Below are 15202 nucleotides of genomic sequence, written 5' to 3' on the forward strand. Positions count from 1 at the left end.
TAAGTTTGTTTAACCCTTAGAAATTATTACTCTTATTATTTTTTTCTATTTAAGTAAAACAAGTATAAAGCTCTTGGTCATGATAATAAGACCAAAATCTTTATGATAATAAGAATTATTGTACTATAGAAAGGATCAACTTTTCTCTAATCAAAAAGTTTTTGACCTAGATATCAAATATGTTTGCATAGACTAATTTCCTGAATGTAGGGTAATACTGTTTTAATTTTCATTCCCTTATTTCATACAGACAGGAAAATAGCTTACAAGTGTATTAAAATTTTCCATGGTTAATCCTCATGTTGACTAACTATTATAGAGCATTTCTACAAACAACTAATCTTGACATGCCAGCTTTGTCTACAGCAGTGATCACTAAGAAAACACATACTTTGAGTTATTTTTATAAAAGTGGTTTAGGTTGGTCTGGTGAATATTATGAAGCCTATAGAGTTGCAACCTAAACTTGAATTTCAATCCAACCGCTAGTAAGCCTTGATTGATGGAGGACAAGTCCTTGAACCTTACAGGACCTCAGCTTCCTTTTTCATGGTGTAAAAGTTCTGAACTGCAACATCATCAGTGGAAATAGAAGTTTGTTATTTTGTTCCTTTCACAAGCACTTACTGAACAGTTTGAAGGAATACTCAGTACATAAAACGGTAACATATTTTTTTGTAACATATTTTTTCTGTAACATATTTTACATTTTTGCACATTGATCAAACAAATTTAGATGGGCAGAGTTTGTAGTCAGAGTGTTTTGAGGCCCATGGGAGGAGGCTGCATTTAACTTGATCCTACACACTTTCCCTAAGGCTGCAGAGCAGAGTGTATTATCAGTTTAAAACAGACTTTCAGTTAGGGAAAAATTATGATTTTTGTTTGTCTTATTAAAAAGCACATTCTATATAGTTAGAAAGCTCAAGTAAAAAATAAGGTACTTTTCCTTGCAGGTGGTGATGTGTCTAAGTGAAATTAGGTTTGGCAGTTCAAAATACTAAGCTATGTTTTAGCTTATTTTTGCTTATTTACGGCAAATTTCCTTTTGTAGAACTGTAGTCTCTTAAGACATCTAGAGTGCTGCCTTGCATGGAAAATGTTGCCTTAAGGCAATGATAGTGAATAACTTTGGTAAAACTTAAAATCTCTGAGGGTTGTATATAAAGATTTCTTGAAAAAGTATGTGTAAGGCTCTTGCAGGTATCCTAAACACTATTCAATACTCAATTATATTTTACTGCTGCTGCTAAGTCGCTTCAGTCTGTCCTTAAACTATTTTCCAATTTGTATTGCTGCCTTGATTTCAGTTATGTTCTATCATTGGCATTTTACTTTTATTTCTAAAAGCCTGTTCCAGTTACTTTGTATACCGGATATGAGAAAAATATGTCATAAATGATAAAATTTTATCAATGATAAGAAAGGGCTTAATATTCTAATAAATTAATATGTTTTTCCTCAATATATTTTCATATTAGGAAAAAAAAAGGACAACTTCAGCTTGAAGATTCTTCCAGTTTTTCCTACAAAGGTGTCCTATAAAGTAATTGGACTCTCCGATGCCATCTGGTGGTTTTTCAGAGTTGGTGAAAATTCAGTAATAAATCACAGAAAAAAAAAATACAGAAAATAAACATGGGAAGAAAACTTTTAGTGAATTATTGCTCAGAAATTATTTTAATTGACCATAATATTTCCCAAACATTTATTGTCTTCAATTGATTGCCTTACATTCTAAAAAATGTATAGATTTCTGTTCTTTGGGGGAGATTTTTTACATAGAAATTTTCACTGAGATTTTTTAAGGAGACCAAAAATTTTATTTTTAATAATGCAATCATCATGTCAGTTTGTAGCTGTCCATTAGCACTGTTCAAAGTATGTAGACAAAAACATTCATATTATAAAGTATTTTTTTAATTATTAAAAAATATGTTGCTGTCATTAAGGTCTTGTTATTATAATGATTCAAGTATCAAAAAGAAGACAAGTCAATAAAGATTTTTTTCATTTATTCACTAAATAATAGCTGCTGGTAGAAGTATGAAAGTGAAGAACATGGAAGGATGAATGTACAATAAGCTACTTAGATTTTCCTGCTGGTCTAGGGGACTGGACCTGGAATAGGAGGTAGAGGGGTCAAAGAATGGTCAAGCTAAAATAAGGCACTAGTCATGAGGCAAAGTTAACTTGAAAAAACAATGGCTCTTCCCTGCATATCCCGAAAGAATGGGGTTCAATTTGAAAGGACTTTCTTGGTTGGCAATGTTTTGTATTTTTAAAAATTTCCAAAGAACTTTGGCTTTTATAAATATATTTCCAAACACATACACAAGTACTAACATACTAAAAAACTTTGAAAAGAATCTCTGTTTTCAGTTATGAATATTTATATATAACATGCACAGCTATATTTGCTTATTAGTTTCTTTTAGGATTTTATGCATTTCTGACCTAATGCTGAAGCCCCTTCATCTTCCCAAAGGACAGAGAAATAGGTTCTTCATACAGTTGTTAACAAACATTCATTGAGTTCCTACTGTGTGCTAAATAACATTGAGTGACATCAGGTGTGCCTGGGTATGAACAAAGTTAAAATGTTTAGATAACTGTAGAATTTGACTTTTGGATTCCTTATTTAGAAAACAAAATTATAGGAAGTTATAGTAAAAGAATGTTTTATCTTTGTTAGGCTTGGTCACTTTGTTTTCCACATTCATGAATTGTATTCTGAAAATTGTGATACAATTTCCCCATAACTTTGATGATTATGGTTTTGGAAGTATATGGAGTGCTTATTTTTGTAGCTGAATGCTTTTTCACATTATAAAATCCATGTAACATAACTTTGGTAGTGCTATAGGCATTGTCCTTTCATATTCACTACTCAGTTATAGTTACTCTTTTATACTTAGCAAATAGTTTTCAAACAAAGCATACTATAAACAATTTAAATTCTTCAAGGGATTAAAAAACAAGAACCCTTTTCCATCTCTATTGTTAAAGATCTTGTAAAAAATAAGTGATATGAGACATACAAGTATAGTGCATTAGTTCCGTATGTTGTAAAAATTACCACAAACTTAGTGGCTTGAAACAAAACAAATCTATTATCTTACAATCCTGGAGGGCAGAAATCCTAAAATCAATCAGGGTGACCAGCAAGGCTGCATTCCTGCTGGAAGCTCCAGGGTACACGCTCCCTCCTTGCCTTCTCAAGCTTCTGGATGCTCTCAGCATTCCTTGACTTGTGGCTCCTTCTAGATCTCAAGTCCCATGGCATAGCATCTTCTAAACTCTCTCTCTGACCTCTACTTCTGTTGTCATATCTCCTCTAGTTCTGACTCTCTTCTTTGTCTCTTTGTGATTACATTTAGGGCCTATTTGGTTAGTAAAAAAAAAAAAAGAGTCTTCACATCAAGTTCCTTAATCACATCTGCAAAGTCCCTTTTGACATATAAGCTAACGCATTCACAGGTTCCAAGAATTAGGACGTGGCAAACTTTGGGGACCATTATTTTCTCTGTCACAGAAGTACACTAGAGTAGTTTTTACGTGAAAGAGTTTACTATGGTTGGAATACATGTACATTTGGGCACAGTATGGGTGAAGGAAGGAGAGAGCATTTCAGGAGAGGTGGAGAAAGATAAAGCCATACCACAAATGTTTTTGAATGGCATGACAAGAAATGTGAATATTTTCTTATAGGAAATTGGGAACTACCAAAGAAATTTAAATAGGTGTATAACAGGATTGGCCTGACCAGAAAGAGCTCTGAGACCAGAAAGTGGGAAAATGGGGCCAATAGTCCAGGTGAGAAAGTCATGAATTGAGGTGATAACATTAGGAATAGGAAGGAAAAGATGGGTTTGATTGCTGATACAGAATTAATAAAAACCAATGGCTGATTATACAGTGGAGAAAAGGAGAGGTGGAAGGTGATTCCAGTTGTTTTTTATTAGGTTTAAAATTCTGTTGAGAATTAATAGCTTATTTTGTATTTCTAATCTGTATTCTTACCGGACAAATACACAAGTTTTCAATAGGATGTACCTTTTGTGTTTGGGCTTCAGACTGGCTCACTCCACATTTGACACAAAAACCCCATTTTGGAGCTAAACCCCTCTCTTGTAGTAGATCTCTCAAGTAGAGAGCATCTTTCTAAAGTCACTATTCTCTCTTTACAGTTCTTTCAACGTTATTCTATCATGTGTGTTTCAAGTGGAGAATTGTATCAGTGAGTCTTCCATTGCCCATTTTCACTGAAATACCTCAAATGAATGCAAAGGAGGGGCATTTTTAAAGGTGTCAGGCTTCTTTTAAAATACAGTATAACATCTGACATAGGCATACCTACATGCATATACACATATACTGACTTGCACACATGTATATGTGCAAATATACACACAGTTACCTATTCATTCACAAAACACATAATTTATCAAAGAACCACTATGTGCCAGGTGCTGAGGATTCAAAAATGATCAGGATATGTGATTGCCATGCTTTTCAACATCTGTGTTTTATTTACCCAACTAAATAGTATAAGCTCATTGAGTGCAAGAATATCTTATACATGTTTATGTATATGTCTTTTAGAATTACTGTGCTTAAAGAGTCATTGCAAAATTAGTGCTCAATACATATTTGTATCTGATTGCTGGATTTAAGCACATAGATGGAATCTCATCACAGCAGTCTATTTTCCCATGCTGGTGTATGTGCATGCTGTAACTTTTCTCCAATATGGGAAGTTCCTTGAAGGATGATATCTATATCATTCAACTTCATAACTTTTACAAGCCCTTACCCAGGTCCTTGCTCATGGCATTCTGTGACCAGTTGTTACATGAGCATCTGAATGAATTTAACCTATGAAATCAGAGTTCACACTTCTCCAGAAAAGAAGACTTATGTTTTTTTTTTCTTTCGCTGTTAGGATGACCTGGCTATTCATGGTTATCACATATGCTTCCCTCCCGGAATTGTAATAGCTGAAGCCAGAAGCATTGAGGCTACCTAGGGAAGTGGATCTCAAGGTGGTATTTCTTTTGCTCGAAAGAGCAGCTTTTCAGTTACTTCCTTGTAATGAAAAGGGTGCAGCTTTTTCCTCCTTCTTATCCTTGGAGTTGTGGCCACATGTGCGGATATGTAGGTCATTCCATCAAGGAGGACTAGATGCAAGAAAGGAATCCTGTGTGGAAAGGTGGCTGCCAGGAGCAGAGCGAGGCCAAAGCAGCTGTTCGATGCCTCCATGTGTCCCACGACAGATCAAAGCAAACCCTAGAAATGCTGGGCCACAGAAGTGGCCTACGACATTGAGGGTGTTTTATTTTAATTCAGAACATGAATTAGTTCAATTTGGCAACTTGCACATTCATTCTGCGACTCTGAAACTGACATGCTGCTCTGCAATGAACAGTGGTGACTTACTGTTTGTTTCAAAGGCGTGTTTTTGCTTCTTTGGGAGACATGCTTGGTTTGTTTTGTTCAATTTTTAATGATACACGATTTTATTTTAAATTTCTTTGGAAACTGCTTTGTATCCTAGGGTTTCCAGCTTTCTCTGAATTGAGAGGAGGTTATTACCTTCTAAGTTTTCAATTAGGAAAACAAAACAAGTTTGGAAGCTCCATTGGGATCTTGTAAGCCCTCTCAACGCATGTTCTGAATGAGACAATTTTTGTGCAACTAGCTCTAATTGTCTGAGATGAGACAGTCTCCAGAAGCTAATTGAAGAGGGTCTCATTCCATAGCATGCATGGGGTTGATACAACAACCATTTTGCTTCTTTGGCTCTTTGGCTTGCTTGTTTTTTAATTTTTTGAGAGTCCATCCTTTCTTTCAGTATATAGTATTTTTAAGAGGAACTTTTTTCAAGTTTAACTTAGCTACTCTTTAGTGGTAAGGTTCAGGCTTTGGGTTCATATGGAAACCCTTCTCAACTTCTGTAGATTGCTCCTAAATCTGCATCCATTCTGTTGACTTAATATGGGATTAGTAAACTATTAATGACCTTGTAGCCCTTGTGCTTTACCCGCATGTGATACTGCACTCTGTTCCAGTTTAATGTTTGTGTTCTGAATCACATCTGGCAGGTACAGAATCGTATTTATCACATTTTCTTTCCTATGATCACCACTTGAGTGATTACCTTGTTGACATATTCTGAATTAGACAAGAACATATGCTTGGCTGAATTGATGCCTCACATAGAAACTTGCATATAATGAATTTTATCTGTGTGGTTATTTTAATTTTTGATTACGTTATTGGTTTTAGTTTTATGTTGTTTATGTTTCTCCAAATCTGTTCCTTCATGACTTAAAAAATAGACTTCTCTGAAACTGGGAAAATTATGCAGATGTCATAACATCCTAACTGGAAGAAGTCAGGCTTTGTATAATTGAGGAAGAATACTTAAACTTTATAGATGCATGCCATTCATTCTCTTATCATTGTGAATTTGATTTATGGTTTATAATATAAGTTTAATAAATGATAAAAACCAGAATCATATCGACACTTCCTTAGACGTAATTGGAAGTTTTTCCAGAAAGTACCCTCAGATTGTCTCTCCTACAAATCTAGTGATGCTTGACAATTTCAGAGGAAAACTCACCATTAGGTGAAAGGAAGGAGGGCAGTCCCAAGGAAGAGGCAGCTCAGAGAACAGGGTAGGGAGAGTTTCTGAGACAGAGTATCGAGTAACTGATGATGATAGAGTAGACACATGTCTTCCAACCACTCCTTTCTCTTGTGCCTAGTACTAGACTTTCCATTACACAATTTGGTCATAAAATCAAATAATTTTTCCTCACAGTAGAATGAGGTAGGGATCGTGAAGAAGAGGATGGAAAATGTTAGTGGAACATGGCTTAAACATGTTTCTGTTGTGAAGAAATCTTGAGACAAAGTTCAAGACTAGGAAGAATGGTGTTATAAGTAGTTGTTCTGATTTAAGGAAAATATCTAGATGCTATTTGAGATTATTTAAAAAAGAGAATGTTTAGTTCATGTTGCCACATGATGTTGCCATACCATCTCTAAGTTACTGTTCAATGACAAATTATTAAAACTTATATTCAAATTCATGATTGTATTTAATTTAGATGCCTATATTGCTGGGAATTACAAACACAAAAAACAAAAGTGAGCTTGCATTAATATATATAGTGTTAATAAGAATCTGTTTTCCTCTGTATATGAATATAAATGCATATTCTATTATTTTAATAAAGATAGTTTAAATATTATTTATGTGATTATATAGTTACACATTTAATAATATACTAAAATTGGAATGGATATTAAGTAAGCTATGTACTTTTATTAAGAAAAAGTAAAACAGTTTCTCAGAAAGTTTGATATTCATTAGAAGCATATAAATATGAAGTGTTTTAAATTTCTGTCCCACTTTGTAACCAAAAAGAGGTTATATTAATAGTGAAAGTGAAGTGAAGGTGTTAGTTGTTCAATCATGTCTGACACTTTGCTACCTCATGAACTGTAGCCCTCCAGGCTCCTCTGTCCATGGAATTCTCCAGGCAAGAACACTGGAGTCGGTAGCTATTCCCTTCGCCATGGGATCTTCCCGACCCGGGGATTGAACCCAGGTCTCTTGCATTGCAGGCAGATTGTTTACCATCTGAGCCACCAAGGAAGCCCTCTTGTGCAATGACTCTTTGTGGATGGAGAAGGATGTTAGTCTCTTCATTATTGTTGCTTTTTCTCAGCATTAAGGAATCAATGGGTAGAATGATTTTACTTGGTAGTGTTTTGCTCTTGAAAAGCTTGCTAAGTCATCATAGAGGTAACAATTCAAAAGAAGTATTTGTTTTGAAGAAAATATTTTGAGGCATGCAAATGAAAAGAATCAATATATTTTCTATCAGGTTGTACAAACTTTTCTTAAGGAAAGTCTCCTAGCTATTTGCTTTTATAGAGATTGTTTGGGTTGTGTGTCTTGCAGAACATGCCAGAGGTTATTGAAATATATGACAAAGTTGTTTTTCTTCAAAAAGTAGAATATCTGGTAATTTTTTTCACCTTATACCAAATTCACATGTAATGCTTGAGTTGTCTGGTATGTGTTGGCTACTGTTGAAGGCACTGGGGGTGAAATGTTAGTTGCTTTTCTTATGGAGAGTCCAATTTAGCGGACTTAAATAAAGTAATTTTATAATACTTCATGCTGTGAATAAAATAAACGTGGTAGTGTGATAGTGGTTGACAAAACTAGCTACTTCAGATAGTCAGAAGTCTCTTTGAGGAGATACTGTTTGAGTTGAGACTTGATAACAAATAAAGAGCCTGTTACATACGAATCTTGGACAAGCTTATTGCAGGCTGAAGGAATAGTGAATACCAGAGACATGCAGCAGGAGTGAGCAGGACATGTATATAAGAAATAGACAAAGGTCATTGTGGCTGACAGGTGGTAACCAAGGTTTATACAATGAGTCAAACAGTTTTCAAAGGCTATAGAGCAAAAATGAGGGGGTGAAGTGAAAGGAAATGTTGGAGAATTAGCGTAGGTCATGATTTGGAATTCGCATTTTATTTTCAGTGTGATGTGAAGCCACTGGAGTCTAGTAAATGGGAGAATGATAAGATCTGATTCATATTTTTAAAAGATTACTTTAGCCGTGGCATAAGAGGCTATTGAAGTCTTTCTAGCAAGAGAGGACCATTGCTAGGTCTAGGCTGGTAAATGAAAGAGAAAGAGTTAGGTTGGTTTGGATGACAGTTTGGAAATGAAATCAAACAGGACTCGATGATGGACTAGATGTGGGGCATGAGGAATGTATAAGGTGTATACACACACACACACACATTTCATCCACTGCTGCCAAAGGAGGAGATGGTTAGATAGCCATCACCAACTTGATAGACATGAATTTGAGCAAATTTCAGGAGATAGTAAAGGACAGGGGAGCTTGGCATGCTATAGTCCATGGGATTGCAAAGAGTCAGACATGACTTAGTGATTGAACAACAGCAACTACAATGGAACCATGGCTGAATGCCTTCTAAATTTGGGGGACAACTGGTTTCATTGTGAGGCTTTACAGAGATGGGGCCAATTAGGGGATAGAGAGATTACAGTTTTAGACATGGTGAATTTAAGATGCTCATTTAAAATTGAGATGGATTTTTCAAGGAGTCTGCTGGCTGATCAGTGGGTAGGTCAAGTGGAAGGAGTCAATGGCATGTGAATGGTATTTAAAATCGTTTGCCTAGATGAGATCACTCAAGCTGAGTATAAGTAGATATAAAAAATAGAGGTCATAAAAATAGAGATCGTGGGATGGGGACCTGGGTTGTTTCAGCATTTTAGGAGCTGACAAAGGGACTGAGATGCAAAAAGTTAGATAGGGGGTGAGTGATTGCATGGAAGCCCAGAGTGATTAAATAAGAAGAAATCAAATATATTGAGTAGAGCTGAGATGTGAAGTAAGACGACGGTAGAGATGAATTGATGACCATTTGATTGGGACATATATACAACTATTATCAAAAGTAATGAAAGCAGTGAATGAATGTGAGAGAAAAGTAGAGAATGGTGACAAGGCAGAGGCTGGGGGAACCAGCCTCGAGGTCTTCTTTGCAATATTGATTCTCCACTGCAACAAACTTCAAGTCCTATACTCTGTGTAACATGTCTGTGGAGGTCAATATGCAATATTAGATATCTCAAGGTGAGTATGTAGGCCAGAAGGAAAAACAGAAGCATGGAGTTCAAACTATTTTAGGAAAAAGAAACCAGTTAACATCAGATTGATTGAAATTTATTTCACAAACCCATATTCCTCATGCCCACTGTCCTATTAGATCTATTATGTAATGAAGAGCTGTGTTAATTATTTCTGCCACCTGCATCTAATGAAATTAGATATGAAATTTCTGATAGGTACAGATGGCCATTTGGAAAAAAAAGAGACTACCCTTTTTTCTATCAGTTGGTTAAATCTCATAAGTTGGAAATGTTCAGACTATGAAATTAATCACCAGCCTTCATCATAAGTATAGATAATAAAGCACAAATGACAATTTCCTCAAGCTCAAATAGACTTGTTTTATTTAGATTTGGAGCTTAAATAATAGCCAACCATGTGTTCCACACTTAGACATTGTAATTTTAAACTATAGCAGAGGTTTAACCTGGTTGAATTATTTCAACTTAAAAGGCTGATAACCTTCTGTCAATTTAATTCAGTAAGTCTTATGCAAATACATTTTAATCTCAAGGTGCATATAAAATAAGACCAGAATATGGAATGTACTGATGAATAATAAAGCTGGTAATATTATAATGGAACTCATAGAAAAGTTGTGGCCTATTGTAATTAATAATATGCACCTTTGACAAGTTGTAAAGCATTAATTATCCTGGGAAGGAAATACAAAGTATGTGATAATGATGGTCAAAATTCTGTTCATTTTGTGCAGCTTGCTGCCACTCGTGTCAATCTAATGATTGTTAAAGTTGGGATGTAGGGGGCTTTGGGAAGTTGCAGGCTAGAAATTAGCAGTCCAGGTAGACCTACCTGATCATATAAATGACAGACTAGAGAAGCAAAGACAAGGCGTGGTTCCTTGAGGAGGTGAATGAAAAAATAAATTGAACTGGATTCAAAAATTAGAAACAAATAGATTAAGCTTTAGATAAATACACTGATTAAGAATATATTCAGACCCAGCTGTGAATCAAATGCAGTGGATATCAGACATCTCACTGTGAAAGCAGGGTCTGAGATACACAAGGTTTAAGATGACCACAGCTGAAAGAGGATCAGAAGCATACTAAGTATTCTCTAAATAACAGTGTTGAACAAAATAACTTTGAATCCCAGAATGTCAGAGGTCATCTGCTATAACTCCCTCATGTGAGGCAAAATAATTTACTTAAAGTTGTTCAGCTGATTGTGTGACCTGCTAGGTTTGGCCATCAGAGAGAGTGTGGTTCTCTTTACAGAAACTGTTTAGGAGAATTCTGTGTGGTATAAAGAGAAGTGACAACCTTGGGTTACAGAAAAGTCCTTGTGCATTACCCCTTCTATAGGATGCCTGGGAAAACAGTAATTGTTATCTAAGTGGCATATTTGAATTACATAGTTCAGCAATGGTATAGCTTTTGTAGAAAAAATCATAAATAAAGAAAATCTTGTGTGCTCAGCTATTTAGTTTTTACTAGTTTTGTCCACATAAAATGAAACAACCTGTGATGTACAGATTGTTTAAACAAGCACCCAATTGAATTTCAGAAATCATAAAACACCCAGATTAACCTTGCTTTTTAAGTCAATTATATTTATTTGCCATGGCATCATTCTCTGATAAATAATTTTGAAGTGTCAACCCTCTGGGTTTTGCAAAAGATTAGTTTTGGGAAAACTTAACCACATATTTTTGGATCCTTACCATTTCGTTCTCTTGAATAGAAAAGATCTGCAACATGTCTGTTTATTGTTTATTGTAAGAAAAATGTCAATTTTCAAGTTGTTAAAATATCTCTTTCTGATACTAATATTTTCTCTTTTTTGTCGAGCTCTTATCCATTCTTTAATTGCATACATATCTTGATTTGCTTAGATAATTACAGAACTGACTGCTTTTAGAATTTGCCTATAATCAAATATAGTTAAATATATATAAACCTCAATAAGTATATGTGTGTGTGTGTGTATATTCATAACATGGAATGTGAAAAAAATGAAAGACAAACATATTCCCAAAGGTTGAAAAACAACTCAGCAGTTTAAAAGAAAGGCTTAAGGCTAATATTATATATATATAGAGAGAGTGTCATGACACTGTCGTGAAAGTCTCTGTTGAATGTCATATCCTCAGATACAGTTATCCCAGACAAGCAGCGAAGTGTTTCCTTTCCCCCCAGCATTTGTCACATTACCCTGTTAGGATAATTCTTTACATTACCCTGAATGTGTTTTCTTTACTTATGTACTTGTTTAGCTTTGCACTGTCCCCATTAGAATGTCAGCTAGATTACAGCAGGGATTTTCCATTCTGGTTCGTTCCTTATATTCCCAGCACCTGGCATATGAAAGATGTCCAATAAATATCAATGAACTTGACAATGGCATTTTTCTTCATTGTATATTTCATTAAAAAAGCCAAGTTCATTTTAACTGATTTTAGATCTTTATTTTCATGCATCTCAATGCTCTTAATTTCTCTCTAAGCACTGCTTTCATTGAATCATCCCACAAGTTTTAGTTATAATTTCATCTTTATTTCGTTCAAAATATTGTAGAGTTTTTCTTTAAACTTTTTCTTTGATCATGGGTTATTTATAAGTGTGGTATCTAATTTCAAACTATTTGGAGGTGTTTTCCAGCTATCTTTCTGTTGTTGAATTCTAGTTTAATTCCATTATGGCCTGAGGTAATACGTTGCAGGTTTCTATTCTTTTACATTTGTTAGGGTGTGGTCTACCATCAGAATGTGGTCTTCCTTGGTAATGTTCCATGTGAGCTTGAGACAAATGCGTATTCTGCTGTTTTTGACATTCTCTGATGCCAGTGAGAGCAAACGATTGTGTGATTCAAGTCATATATATATCTTTATTGGTTTTTTGCTTCCTTGATCTAGTAATTACTGACATAAGAGGCATAGAAGTCTCCAAATATAATAGTGGATTTATTTATTTTTTCTTTTAGTTTTGTCAGTTTTTAAAAATTTATTTATTTTGCTGCTGCTGCTGCTAAGTTGCATCAGTCGTGTCTGACTCTGTGCGACCCCACAGACGGCAGCCCACCAGGCTCTCCAGTCCCTGGGATTCTCCAGGCAAGAACACTGGAGTGGGTTGCCATTTCCTTCTCCAATGCATGAAAGTGAAAGTGAAAGGGAAGTCGCTCAGTCGTGTCCGACTCTTAGCGACCTCATAGACTGCAGCCTACCAGGCTCCTCTGTCCATAGGATTCTCCAGGCAAGAGTACTGGAGTGGGGTGCCATTGCCTTCTCCATTATTTATTTTAATTGGAGGCTAATTACTTTAGAATATTGTGGCAGTTTTTGCCATACATTGACATGAATCAGCCACAGGTGTAGATGTGTCCCCCCATCCTAAATACCTCTCCTTGTCAGTTTTTCACTTATGTATTTCGATGCTTCATTTTTAAGGTTCAGATGTGTTTGGGATTGTAATGCCTTCTTGAGAGATTGACCCCTTTATCATTAAAGAGTGCAACTGTATATTACTCATATTTTTCTACATTTAGAAGTCTGCATTACCTGAAATTAATACAATAAAATTTTACAAAATAAAGTAAAAACCCAACTTTCTTTCCAAATGCAGGGCAGAGAAGTAATTTCTGATCCTCTTGTTTGGCCTCTTCCAGTGTGGGGAATGAGCTGGGGCAAGTCTGATCAGGACGGCAATATTCTTTATCTCTTGCACTTGGCATAGAACTTTTGTCCAGCAAGGGGAGGCAGATAAGTGAAGGAAGGTTTCCCGGAACTTCTCAGTTGCACTAACAAGCAGTTTGGACTCTTCATCTTGGAAGGATTGAGAAATAGTGGCAGCTAACAAAGGTGACATATAGGAGGGAGGGAATAGGTCATGGTTCAAATGACATTTACTCTGGTTGTTTTTACTGAGTCATAGGGTATTTTCATGAATAATGTTTTTTTTTTCTGTATATAAATATATATATATAAAATAAATAAATTAATAAAATAATAAAATAAATATAAAACACAGGCAAAACACTCTCTGACATAAACCACAACAAGATCCTCTATGACCCACCTCCCAGAATATTGGAAATAAAAGCAAAAATAAACAAATGGGACCTAATTAAACTTAAAAGCTTTTGCACAACAAAGGAAACTATAAGCAATGTGAAAAGACAGCCTTCAGAATGGGAGAAAATAATAGCAAATGAAAAAATAGACAAAGGATTAATCTCAAAAATATACAAGCAACTCCTATAGCTCAATTCCAGAAAAATAAATGACCCAATCAAAAAATGGGTCAAAGATCTAAACAGACATTTCTCCAAAGAAGACATACAGATGGCTAACAAACACATGAATAGATGTTCAACATCACTCATTATCAGAGAAATGCAAATCAAAACCACAATGAAGTACCATTACACGCCAGTCAGGATGGCTGCTATCCAAAAGTCTACAAGCAATAAATGCTGGAGAGGGTGTGGAGAAAAGGGAAGCCTCTTACACTGTTGGTGGGAATGCAAACTAGTACAGCCATTATGGAGAACAATGTGGAGATTCCTTAAAAAACTGAACATAGAACTGCCATATGACCCAGCAGTCCCACTCCTGGGCCTACACACCAAGGAAACCAGATCTGAAAGAGACACGTGCACCCCAATGTTCATCGCAGCACTGTTTATAATAGACAAGACATGGAAACAACCTAGATGCCCATCAGCAAACGAATGGATAAGAAAGCTGTGGTACATATACACCATGGAATATGACTCAGCCATTAAAAAGAATACATTTGAATCAGTTCTAATGAGATGGATGAAACTGGAGCCCATTATACAGAGTGAAGTAAGCCAGAAAGATAAACACCAATGCAGTATACTAACGCATATATATGGAATTTAGAAAGATGGTAATGATAACCCTATATGCAAGACAGAAAAAGAGACACAGATGTATAGAACAGACTTTTGGGGTCTATGGGAGAAGGTGAGGGTGGGATGATCTGAGAGAACAGCATCAAAACATGTGTGTTATCAAGTGTGAAACAGATCGCCAGTCCAGGTTAGATGCATGAGACAAGTGCTCAGGGCTGGTGTACTGGGATGACCCAGAGGGATGGGATGGGGTGGGAGGTGGGAGGGGGTTCAGGATGGGGAACACATGTAAATCCATGGCTGATTCATGTCAATGTATGGCAAAAACCACTACAATATTGTAATTAGCCTCCAACTAATAAAAATAATTGGGGACCTTGTAAATTTTTGATGAAAGCTAGACACGCCGTATCAGGTACTAGGAACTAAGATAAATAGGCCTTTTAGTATGACGAGTTATGTTAATCTGGGTAGTAGCTGCTATTAACTGTAGCTATAGATGCCAGTGGCTCCAAATTCATCTACTCTCCTTTTTTTCCCTCCTGTCTCTTGCTGTTAATTTTCCCTAAGTATTACTCTTCAGGAAGAGTCTATGTCTTGCAACTCTTTCATTTGTTGTC

The sequence above is a fragment of the Muntiacus reevesi genome, chromosome X (genome assembly GCF_963930625.1).
Source record: "Muntiacus reevesi chromosome X, mMunRee1.1, whole genome shotgun sequence".
Lineage (NCBI taxonomy): Eukaryota > Metazoa > Chordata > Mammalia > Artiodactyla > Cervidae > Muntiacus > Muntiacus reevesi.